Source organism: Schistocerca cancellata, chromosome 8, assembly GCF_023864275.1.
Source record: "Schistocerca cancellata isolate TAMUIC-IGC-003103 chromosome 8, iqSchCanc2.1, whole genome shotgun sequence".
NCBI classification, from domain to species: Eukaryota; Metazoa; Arthropoda; class Insecta; order Orthoptera; family Acrididae; genus Schistocerca; species Schistocerca cancellata.
The window spans coordinates 226,115,694-226,128,027 of NC_064633.1; the positions used below are offsets into that span (position 1 = coordinate 226,115,694).

General features: G+C 44.0%; 1 protein-coding gene across 1 annotated transcript in view; it reads left to right on the forward strand.

Moving 5' to 3' along the window:
- LOC126095773 (sodium channel protein para) overlaps window positions 1–12,334 on the forward strand; it is a 923,047-nt gene that overhangs the window by 131,221 nt on the left and 779,492 nt on the right. The window lies entirely within an intron of this gene.

Below are 12,334 nucleotides of genomic sequence, written 5' to 3' on the forward strand. Positions count from 1 at the left end.
GGCCGTGGAGGGGGGGGGGGGGGAAGGTGTTGCGAGAACATAGGATATGTTGTGGGGAGTGTTCCCACCTGCACAATTTCAGAAAAACTTGTGTTAGTAGGAAGGATCCTGATGGCACAGGCACATTGTGTGGGGCAGTGTACTTCCAACTGGGTGGTTCAGTTGTCTCATGGCCACAGATTGGCAGTTGTCATTGTCATTCATGTGAGCAGGCAGCTTGTTTGTTGTCATGCCATTATAAAATAGCAGCACATCGTTTGCATATTAATTCATAGATCACGTGACTGCTTTCACTCGTAGCCCTGCCTTTAGTGGGATAGGTGATGCCAGCGACTTAGACAAGAATAGTTGGTGGTGGGAGGATGTATTGACAGGTCTTGCATCAATGATAAATATTGTACAATTGTCTTGATAAACAAAGTAAGAGCCTACGGAATATCAGACCAGCTGTGTGGCTGGATTGAAAGTTTTTAGCAAACAGAACACAGCATGTTGTTCTCAATGGAGAGACGTCTACAGATGTTAAAGTAACCTCTGGCATGCCACACGGGAGTGTTATGGGACCATTGCTTTTCACAATATTTATAAATGACCTAGTAGATAGTGTCGGAAGTTCCATGCGGCTTTTCACAGATTATGCTGTAGTATACAGAGAAGTTGCAGCATTAGAAAACTGTAGCGAAATGCAGGAAGATCTACAGTGGATAGGCACTTGGTGCAGGGAGTGGCAACTGACCCATAACATAGACAAATGTAATGTATTGTGAATACATAGAAAGAAGGATCCTTTATTGTATGATTATATGATAGCTGAACGAACACTGGTAGCAGCTACTTCTGTAAAATATCTGGGAGTATGCGTGCGGAACGATTTGAAGTGGAATGATCATATAAAATTAATAGTTGGTAAGGTGGGTTCCAGGTTGAGATTCATTGGGAGAGTCCTTAGAAAATGTAGTCCATCAACAAAGGAGGTGGCTTACAAAACACGCGTTCAACCTATACTTGAGTATTGCTGATCAGTGTGGGATCCGTACCAGATCGGGTTGACGGAGGAGATAGAGAAGATCCAAAGAAGAGCGGCGCGTTTCGTCACCGGGTTATTTGGTAAGCGTGATTGCGTTACGGAGATGTTCAGCAAACTCAAGTGGCAGACTCTGCAAGAGAGGCGCTCTGCATCGCGGTGTAGCTTGCTGTCTAGGTTTCGGGAGGGTGCGTTTCTGGATGAGGTATTGAATATATTGCTTCCCCCTACTTATACCTCCCGAGGAGATCACGAATGTAAAATTAGAGAGATTCGAGCACGCACGGAGGCTTTCTGGTAGTCGTTCTTCCCGCGAACGATACGCAACTGGAACAGAAAAGGGAGGTAATGACAGTGGCACGTAAAGTGCCCTCCGCCACACACCGTTGGGTGGCTTGTGGAGTATAAATGTAGATGTAGATGAATGTATTTTGCAGGAATAAGAGCCATGAGGCAATGGGTTTGGAGCACAGATGGATTGGGAGAGTAGATATGGACAAGGGTACTGCACAGATTTGGTGGGTAACGGAATACCATTGTGAGAGAGGTGGGAAGAATATTGGGTAGGATATTCTTCATTGCAGTGCATGACGAGAGTAGAAGAATGTTATGCAGTTGCTCCAGCTGTGGGTGGTACTGAGTCATGAAGAGGATGTGGGTATGTGGAAACCCAGCCATCCAGGAAGCCCTGTTGCTGTTGGTCACTGCTCCATGGAAAGAATCTCTGACCTCATGGACCAACACCTGCAAACTCTTACATGTAACCTAATCTCCTATATAAAAGACACCAACCAGTTGCTCCACTAACTATCCACAGTTCCTGTTCCTTTATCACCTGGTGCCCTACTCATCTTTGTTGATGGCACCTCTTTCTTCATTAACATCACCAATGCTCATGGCCTTGTTGCTTTTGAACACTACCTTTCCAAATGCCTGAATGACTTCAAATTTACAACCTCCTTCCTGTTCAACAGTACTAACTACATCCTCACCCACAATTACTTCTCCTTTGAAGGTATCACCTGCAAACAAATCCATGGTACAGCAATAGGCACCTGCATGGCACCAATCTATGCCAACCTATTCATGAGCCATCTAGAGGAATCCTTCCTAACCCTTCAGAATTCCAAACTCCTCAACTGGTTCAGTTGATGACATCTTCGCGATCTGGACCAAGGGTGATAACACCCTATCCACATTTTCCAAAGCCTCAACACCTCCTCCTCCATTCGCTTCATCTGGTCTTCCTCAACCCATCAAGCCACCTTCCTCAACGTGGACCTCCACCTCAACAATGGCTTCATCAGTACCTCTGGCCATATCAAACCTACCAACCACCAGCATTACCTCCAGCTGCCACCTATTCCATGCCAAAAAATCCCTTCCATATAGCCTAGCCTGCTTGTCACACCTGTAGTGACGAGCAGTCACTCTCCAAATTACTCTCCCAAACTTGTACAGAAACAGAGATCCCATGGCTTTTCTCTCCAGTCACCTACTCCTCTCATGACCCAGTATCACTCAGGACTGAAGCATCTGTATCACATCCTCTGCCAGGGTTTTGACTACCTCTTGTTGTATCCTGAAATGAGGAATATCCTACCCACTACCTTTCCCACTCCTCCCACAGTGGTAGTCAACCATCCCCCAAAACTGTGCAATTTTGTTGTACAGCCCTATTCTTCTTCTTGTCCCATGCTCCAAACCCTTTGCTTCATGGCTCATATCATTATAATAGATTTAGATGCAAGATCTGTCCAGACATCCTCCCAGCACCATCTAGTCCAGTGTGGTCACAGGAATCTCCTATCCCATCAAAGGCAGAGCTACCTTGAAAGCAATCATGTAATCTACAAACTAAGCTGCAAGCAATGTGCTGCTTTCTACATGGGCACGACAACAAAAAAGCTGCCTGTCCATATGAATGGCTACAGCCAATTTGTGGCCAAGGGACAACTGGAACACTCAGATGCTGAGTATGCTGTCCCACACAATGTGCTTCAGTTCAGTGACTGCGTCACAGTCTGTACCATCTGAGTCTTTCCTACCAATACAAGTTTTTCTGAACGGTGGAGGTCGAACTCACCCTGCAATATATCCTCCAATCCTGTAACCCCCTGGTGTCAGCCTTTGCTTGTCACTGTGCTCTACCTGTGAATCCCCTTTCTCCTCCCACTCCAGCACTACACAGCTTTCTATTCTGCCAATACACTCACTAGTCTTTTTCCCCTTCTCTACCTTTCTGGCTCTTTTCTCTCTCAGATCTCTTCCCCCTCAAAACCTCCAGACTGCTCCTAGCAGCCCTACTCTGTCCCCACCACATCCCTGCATTGCTCCCACAAGCAGCACTATGCCTTCCCCCACTCCTACTCTGCTAGCCCTCCCATAGCCACCCTACACTGCCTCCTGACTGCCCATCACCCCCGTCAGATTGCTGCTTCCATTACATGCAGTTACTGTTTGCAACCAGGCCACGGTAGCTGGAGACAGTGGTCATCTGTGTGTGTGTGTGTGTGTGTGTGTGTGTGTGTGACAGAGAGAGAGGGAGAGAGAGAGAGAGAGAGAGAGAGAGAGAGAGAGAAAGAGAGTATGTGTGTGTTTTCTGTTTTGGAAGAACACCTTTTGGCCAAAAGCATAAATGTAAAGCAGTCTTTTCATTGTTCCTGTATGCGACTCAGCATCTCCTCTAGATGGTACATCTTCCTTTTCATAATATTGTTGTTTTTCCGTACTGGACTTTCCATTGTATGATTCTGCTATTAATATATCATGACAACTGTTCACATTATGAAAAATAACAAAAAAATGAATCTATCCAAATATGTAATTGTAATGGAGGATATATTGCAGGGTGAGTTCGACCTCCACCGTTCAGAAAATCTTGTGTAGGTAGGAAAGACTCAGATAGTACAGGCTGTCCATCTTGGTTATGCTTGTTGCTGAACATGCATTTATTTACTCATAATTGGCTAATTAAAGCTATTGGATGTTTTAAACCTTAGCATGCCAAGCCAGGTCCTCTAGGGACCCTAGAGTGTGATTTTTAGTGATACTGCTGCAACTATAAGAATCTGTTTATTTTTTTTTATTTTTGTATGTTCCCTGCATCTGTTTAAAATATATATTACATAAAAAGATCTATGATGCTTTCATTAAAAAATGTATAAAAAATAAAAACTGTAGGGGTGCTGGCATAACATCACTTGGTATACTACATTACATATTTGTTGATGTTGACCTCCACCTGTCCAATGGCCAGCTTCACACGTCTGTCCACATCAGACCCACCAACAAGCAACAGTACCTCCATTATGACAGCTGCCACCCATTCCACATCAAACGGTCCCTTCCCTACAGCCTAGGTCTTCGTGGCAAACGAATCTGCTCCAGTCCGGAATCCCTGAACCATTACACCAACAACCTGACAACAGCTTTCGCATCCCGCAACTACCCTCCCGACCTGGTACAGAAGCAAATGACCAGAGCCACTTCCTCATCCTCTCAAACCCAGAACCTCCCACAGAAGAACCACAAAAGTGCCCCACTTGTGACAGGATACTTTCCGGGACTGGATCAGACTCTGAATGTGGCTCTCCAGCAGGGATACGACTTCCTCAAATCCTGCCCTGAAATGACATCCATCCTTCATGAAATCCTCCCCACTCCACCAAGAGTGTCTTTCCGCCGTCCACCTAACCTTCGTAACCTCTTAGTTCATCCCTATGAAATCCCCAAACCACCTTCCCTACCCTCTGGCTCTTACCCTTGTAACCGCCCCCAGTGTAAAACCTGTCCCATGCACCCTCCCACCACCACCTACTCCAGTCCTGTAACCCGGAAGGTGTACATGATCAAAGGCAGAGCCATGTGTGAAAGCACCCACGTGATTTACCAACTGACCTGCCTACACTGTGACACATTCTATGTGTGAATGACCAGCAACAAACTGTCCATTCGCATGAATGGACACAGGCAGACAGTGTTTGTTGGTAATGAGGATCACCCTGTGGCTAAACATGCCTTGGTGCACGGCCAGCACATCTTGGCACAGTGTTACACTGTCCGGGTTATCTGGATACTTCCCACTAACACCAACCTATCTGAACTCCGGAGATGGGAACTTGCTCTTCAATATATCCTCTCCTCCCGTTATCCACCAGGCCTCAATCTCCGCTGATTTAAAGTTGCCGCCACTCATACCTCACCTGTCATTCAACAACATCTTTGCCTCTGCACTTCTGCCTCGACTGACATCTCTGCCCAAACTCTTTGTCTTTAAATATGTCTGCTTGTGTCTGTATATGTGTGGATGGATATGTGTGTGTGTGCGAGTGTATACCCGTCCTTTTTTCCCCCTAAGGTAAGTCTTCCCGCTCCCGGGATTGGAATGACTCCTTACCCTCTCCCTTAAAATCCACATCCTTTCGTCTTTCCCTCTCGTTCCCTCTTTCCTGATGAAGCAACCGTTGGTTGCGAAAGCTTGAATTTTGTGTGTAAGTTTGTGTTTGTTTGTGTGTCTATCAACCTGCCAGTGCTTTCGTTTGGTAAGTCACATCATCTTTGTTTTTAGATATATTTTTCCCACTTGGAATGTTTCCCTCTATTATATACATTACATATTTGGAAAGATTCATTTTTTTGTTATTTTTCATAATGTGAACACCATAAAGTCTGAAAAATGCCCCGTAAGCAAATCATAGAAATGACATTTTTCGGGTGCTGGATGTGATCTCAGTAACCCACAAGATGTCTGGAGTAAATCTGATGAGGATTTTATTCCAGAACAAGATATGTCAGAATCAGAAGATAACTTTGATTATAATTCAGAAGAACGTGACATAGCCAATGAAAATATTGTTCGGGATTATGATGAAGGGATTGGATTTATTGCAGAGTCGGGACAAAAGTGTCCCCTGACTCACTGTTGTCAATGTAACTTTGTCAAAGGATCTTTCACGCCAACAAATGCAATTGATCTTTCACCCACGATGTCCAAAGTTTTCAAAATTTTCTTCGATGAGCAAATTGTAGATACTATATACATCTTCACCAATGCTGAAGTGTCGTGTGTTGTTCAGTGTTACAAAGCAAATGCTGCTTTGAACAGGATGAGAATTAGGTCAGATGTAGTTTAGTTTTTGTTAAACTAAGAGTGTTTATTGGTGAGCTACTGATTGCTGGAGCTCTTCACAGCTGAAAGGAATGTTTCTGAAATGTGAGCAACAAATGGAAAAATTTTTACTGCTCTCATGGTATGGAATCAGTTTGCACGTATTTTTCAGTTTATCGGGTTTGACAATAAAGCAGCACATCAGCAATTCGTATTCAATTGAAATGTATCTTTAGACATCCCAACAATCTAATCTGAGTAACCTTCTACAGTATTATGTAAGAAATTAAGAAAAAACACAGGTCCCTTAAGATTCCAGCTTGGTAAGCAGAGTTTACGATTTAGGCTTGGTATCCTAAGGGTTAAAATGGACAGAACAGTATGTAGTGATGGCACTCTTTCATGGATGTTGCAGAATATAACTTGTAACAACCATGCTAGTGTTCATGTAAAAATAAAATGTTGCATCATCACAAAATGAGGGCAAAGCTTTGTGCTATTGATAAACACAAAATTTTGTTCTCATTTTGTGATAGGGACTTTGTGAACGATAGTGAGGCCATGTAGGAGGCATGACAGTTACAAATTGTATTCACCTGAGCCATGAGATAACATCATCACCATGGTGCATGGTATCACATGGAAATGGGTTACAGCCAAAGTTGACCAAACCTGGGTAAATAAAAGCATGCTCATCAGTAAATACACCCAAGGTGGATGATGAATATTTTCTCTACAATTATTTTGGCTGTGGAACCCAAAATGTAAATACTTATCCTAATGATGGTTTATCATTTTTTCAAACATTGGACTATTTTTTGGTGGGGAAATGCAACTTCAAAGAAGCAGCTGCCACAAGTACCTTCAGCCCGTAATGTCAAACTTTTATTATTGTTACATTAATGCATACCATATTGGGAAAAATTTAGCATCTACCCTTAATGAAATATCAATGATTATGAAAAGAATATATTGCTACTCACTGTAAAGATGACTCATTGATTTGCACACTGGCACAGAGAAAAAAATCTGCTACACACTGAACTTTTGGCCAAAGCCTTCTTCAGGAAAGAAAGGAAAACACACACATATTCACACAAACAGGCTCAACTCATGCACAAATGACCCTGTTGGATATATCAAAGACCTACTCTCCTCCCGATATGTACTCTCCTCCCCACTTCTTTGTCACCAATCCCTCCAACCAAAGCCAGCTTAATTGTAACATTGAACTGTGCCCCACCCAGTCTGTACCACCATCCAATTATGATCCTCCCTGTCCTACCCTCTCACCTAACTACACCCTGGTCACAATTCAGACATTCCTTACCTCCAACAAGGCCTCTCATCCTTCACGAAGTCCCTTCCTAAGAGCACCAGCCTCTCAGTAGGAGAAAGGACAACCATATAGAATCTCAAAACAGATCCTCATATAATCATATTACCTGCAGACGAAGGTTCCACTACTGTTATGAACTGCAGTGTCTACTTGGCGGAAGGCTTCTGCCAATTGTCTGATGACTCCTCCATATATAAACCCTGCCAGAGTGATCCCATACCAGAAGTCCAACATAATTTCAAGTCCCTGCTTAAAGCCTAATGCCCTTCCAAGAACCTCTTCCCTGAATCCATTTCCCTCCTCACCCCTGTGACACCTCACAAACCCATTTCTACATGTTCCCCAAAACCCACAAATCCAGCACTGCTGAACACCCTATTGCAGCTTGTTATTGTGCCCCACTGAAAGAATTTTGGCACTAATTGGCCAACAGCACCAACCAATTGCCCATAATCTAGCCTCCGACATCAAAGATACCATCACTTCCTTCACCAACTGCCATTCATCACAACCCCTTTACCACCTGGATTCTGTTGATGCCACTTCCCTATACACCAACATTCCTCATGCTCATGGTCTTGCTGCTATTGAACACTACCTCTCCCAATGTCCTTCAGACTCCTCATCCACTACCTAATTCCACATAAACCTTACTAACTCTGTCCTAACACTCAAGGGTATACTAAAAGATCCACAGGGGAGCCACATGCACTTGCGTAGCACACTTCTATGCCAATCTGTTTGGGCCATCTAAATTAAACCTTCCTAGCCACCCAAAACCCCAGGTCTGGTTCAGATTCATTGATAATATATTCGTGATCTGGCACTCTATCCCCCTTCCTTCACAACCTCAACACTTTCTCTCTCACCTGCCTCACCTGGTCCTCCTCAACCCACCACGCCACCTTCCTGGACGCTGGTCTCCTCCTCTCTGAGTGCTCTGTCCTGACCTTTGTGTGCATTAAACTCACCAACCACCAACAATACTTACGTTTTGACAGGTGCCATCCCTTTCACACCAAAAAATCCACCCCATACAGCCCGGCCACTGGCGACACCGTATCTGCAGTGAGATGCCCAGTATTCTGAAGGACTCACAGAGGCCTTCATGAACAGGCACTATCCCCCTGACCTAGTCTGCAAACAGATTTCCTGTGTCCCTTCCCTTAACTCCTCCAATTGTCCCACTGCAGACTGGAACAACTGAACCAAATTCTTCACCCAGCCTTAATTATTCACCATCATGCCCTGAATTGAGAGACATCCCACCCAAGATTCATCCCACCCCTTCTAAAGGGGAGTTCTGTTGTCCATCCAACCTCTACAGCACCCTAGTCCATCCCTATGCCACTCCCAATCCCAGCCTTTGCTACAGGGGTCATAACCCTGTGGAAGACCCAGGTGAAAAATCTGCCCAGTCCACCTCCCTAGCACTTCGTATTGCAGTCCTATCACAGAATTATTCTACACCATCACAGGTCAAGCCACCTGTGAAAGCAGCCATGTCATGTACCCATTCTGCTACAATCATTGCACAGCTTTTTATATTGGTTTGATTACCAACTGGTTCTTCACAAGGATGAATAGACTCTGCCAAACTGTGACCAAGAGCAAAGTGGACCAACCTGTGGCACAAAATTCAGCTGAACATAGCATGCTTGACTTCAGTGGCTACTTCATAGCCCGTGCCATCTGAATCCTCTCCCCCACCCAACTGTGCAGATGAGAGTAAACCTTACAACACATTCTCCATTACAGAAATTATCCCACCCTCCACATATGATAATGTACAGTCCCCACAACCTCAACCCAACAGTGTCTGCCCCCCCCCCCCCCTCCCTGTCATATCACGTCCTCCCAAATCATTACCTGTCACACCCCAGACAGCTGTTTTTGCTGAACACAACATTTGCAGTGTGCCCAGAGCGGCTGGAGATAGAGCTCATGTAAATGTGAGGAAGGCTTTGGCCAAAATCTCAGTTTTAAAAGTTTTTTTTCTGCATCTCAAGATGTTGTCTTCACAGTGTATGGTAGTCTATCCTTTTCATAATTGTTGATAGTCCAACTTGTCCTTTCCACTGTTTTATTTGATGGAAGCTTCTATCACTGAATGACCCATGTGATAACATAATTTTGATTTGCAGATAGGCAAAACAAAAAGATTGTCAGAAATGGGCTTTCAGCCAACAATGACTTTGTCAAAAATAGACGACACACAGACAGACATGCACACATACACACACACACACACACACACACACACACACACACAAACACAGTTCACACACACGTGAGTGCAGTTACTGGCAGCTGAAGCCACACTGCGAGCAGCAGCAGCAGTGTATGATGGGAGTGGCAACTGAGTGAGGGTATGGAGGAAGCTGGGGTGGAGAGGGGCAGATATAGTAGGCTAGGGAATGGGGGGACAGTGAAATGCTGCTGGGGAGCACACAGAGATCAGGTCGAGAGAGGGTATGGCAGTTAGGGGCAGTTGGGAGGTTGGACAGAGGGCAGGTGAAAGGTGTGGGCAGGGTGGGAGGGGATGCGGATAGTAGAAAAGGAGAGAAGTAAAAAGACTGGGTGTGTTGGTGGAATGAGGGCTCTGGAGTGCTTGAATGAAAACACAGAAGGGGCTGGATGGTTGAGGACAGTGACTGACGAAGGTTGAGGCCAGGAGGGTTATGGGATTGTAGGATATATTACAGGGAGAGATCCCACCTGAGCAGTTCAGAAAAGATGATGGGGTGGGAAGGATCCATACAGCTTCTTGGCCACAGTTTGTTAGTGGCCATTCATGCAGACAATCAGCTTGTTGGTTGTCTTGCCCACATAGAATGTAGTGCAGTGGTTGCAACTTAGCTTGTAGAGCACATGACTGGTTTCACAGCTAGCCCTGCCTTTGATGGTATAGGTAATCAGCCTCCCTAGTCACTATGACCAACTACCATATTTACTCGAATTTAAGCCGCACTCAAATATAAGCTGCACCTGAAAAATGAGACTCGAAATCAAGGGAAAAAAAATTTCCCGAATCTAAGCCGCACCTTAAATTTGAGACTCGAAATTCAAAGGGAGAGAAAAGTTTTAGGCTGCACCTCCAAATCAAAACAAAGCTGGTCCATTGTAATATGAGACACAATTTAGGTCGAATGAATGACGATACAGCTACAGTAGTTTGGTTCGAGTCGTAAGCTTCGCATTTAGGCTTTACCAGGTAGCCATTGCTATGCGTCAGGCATTCTGTCCGTATTTATACGGGTACCCCTCCTTGTCTGGTTCGAATCGACTGCTTATTTTTCTTTGATCTGATAAGTGCTGTTCTCTTTGTTATAGGTGTTTACGTCACTCTAAGCTGAAAATGCAGTACTGTGCTGTGTCATGCATTGTTTGTCGCTTTCTGATAATGAGTGTTTACGTCCTGTCACCGCTCGCGGCATGGCTTGCATTTGTGCATGCTACTGCCACTTTCTTTTTAAAAAAAAATAAAAAAAAAAAAAAAAAAATGAGGAATCGTCTCATTAGTGAAACAATGGCAAGAGGCTGCTATTTGTTGTTACTTACACTGCTGCTTTCTTTGATAATGATCAAAAAGAACCAAATAATAGACTGTGTATGATGGAAGATGTTCTGAACGAGAGTTTAGCGAAAATTTTTCTCCGTTTGAAAATCTTTGCAGACGCCTCTTTAGTACATTACATTCTGCACAGAAATTAGAGTCATCTTAGATTTAAAAATCTAGTCAATTGCTGTGCTTCATTTCTGACTGTATCACTATTAGGCATAAGAGTAATATGAATATAAACATGACATGATATGTATATTCTTCCGCATTTACTGTTGTCTCCCTCTAATTTCATAGTTTATTAGGCAGACAGTATTTAAATGAGATAGCAACAAACATGAAAGAATACATGGCAAAATGTTTATATTCGTATTATTCTTATGGTGAAGAGAATACTGGATGTGATTCACAATTCATAAAAGTTCCTATTAGCAACCATCTCTTCTCACAGGTAGGAAAAAATTCAGAACGTAGAGTTGGCCATATTGACAAACATCCCAAACAGTCTTTCCAGTCAGATTTTCGTAGTACAGTGAAATGCTTCCACATTCGAAGATGAACAATACGGAATTTGTATCTACTTCATTGGATAATGTATGAAAATACAGTGGTCGAAACTCGAGGCAGTGAAAAAAGCTCATCTTCCACCTTTTTTTAAATTTATTTACTGACACATAGGTTTTGGCGCCAGTATTTATCTTTGTGCCTGCAAAGCATGCCTGTGCAGCGCTACATATATTCGACGGCAGAAGTTAGTTGTGGCAGCACCGACCAACATTTTTCAGAACTTCTGCTCAGTTTGCACTCTATTCTAAGCCGCAGGCGGTTTTTTGGACTACAAAAACTGGAAAAAAAGTGCGGCTTAGATTCGAGTAAATACGGTATGTCCTCACCCACAATTACTTCTCCTTTGAAGGCCTTACTGATGGACAAATCTATAGTATGGCTATGGACACCCACATGGCACCATACCACGCCAGGCTACTCATGGGCAATCTAGAGGAATCTTTTCTAAACTGCCAGAATCCTACACCCTAACCAGGTTCAGATTTACTGATGACATCTTTGCAATCTCGATTGAGGGTGAGGACACCTTATCCACATTCCTCCAAAACCTCAACAGCTTCTCCCCCATTTCCTTCCTCTGGTCCTACTAAACCCAACAAGTCACCTTCCTAGATGTTGACCTCCACCTCAAAGATGGCTATATCTGTAACTCTGTCCATATCAAACCTACTAACCACCAGCAATACCTCCACTTTGACATCTGCCACCCAATCCACACCAAGAAGTCCCTTG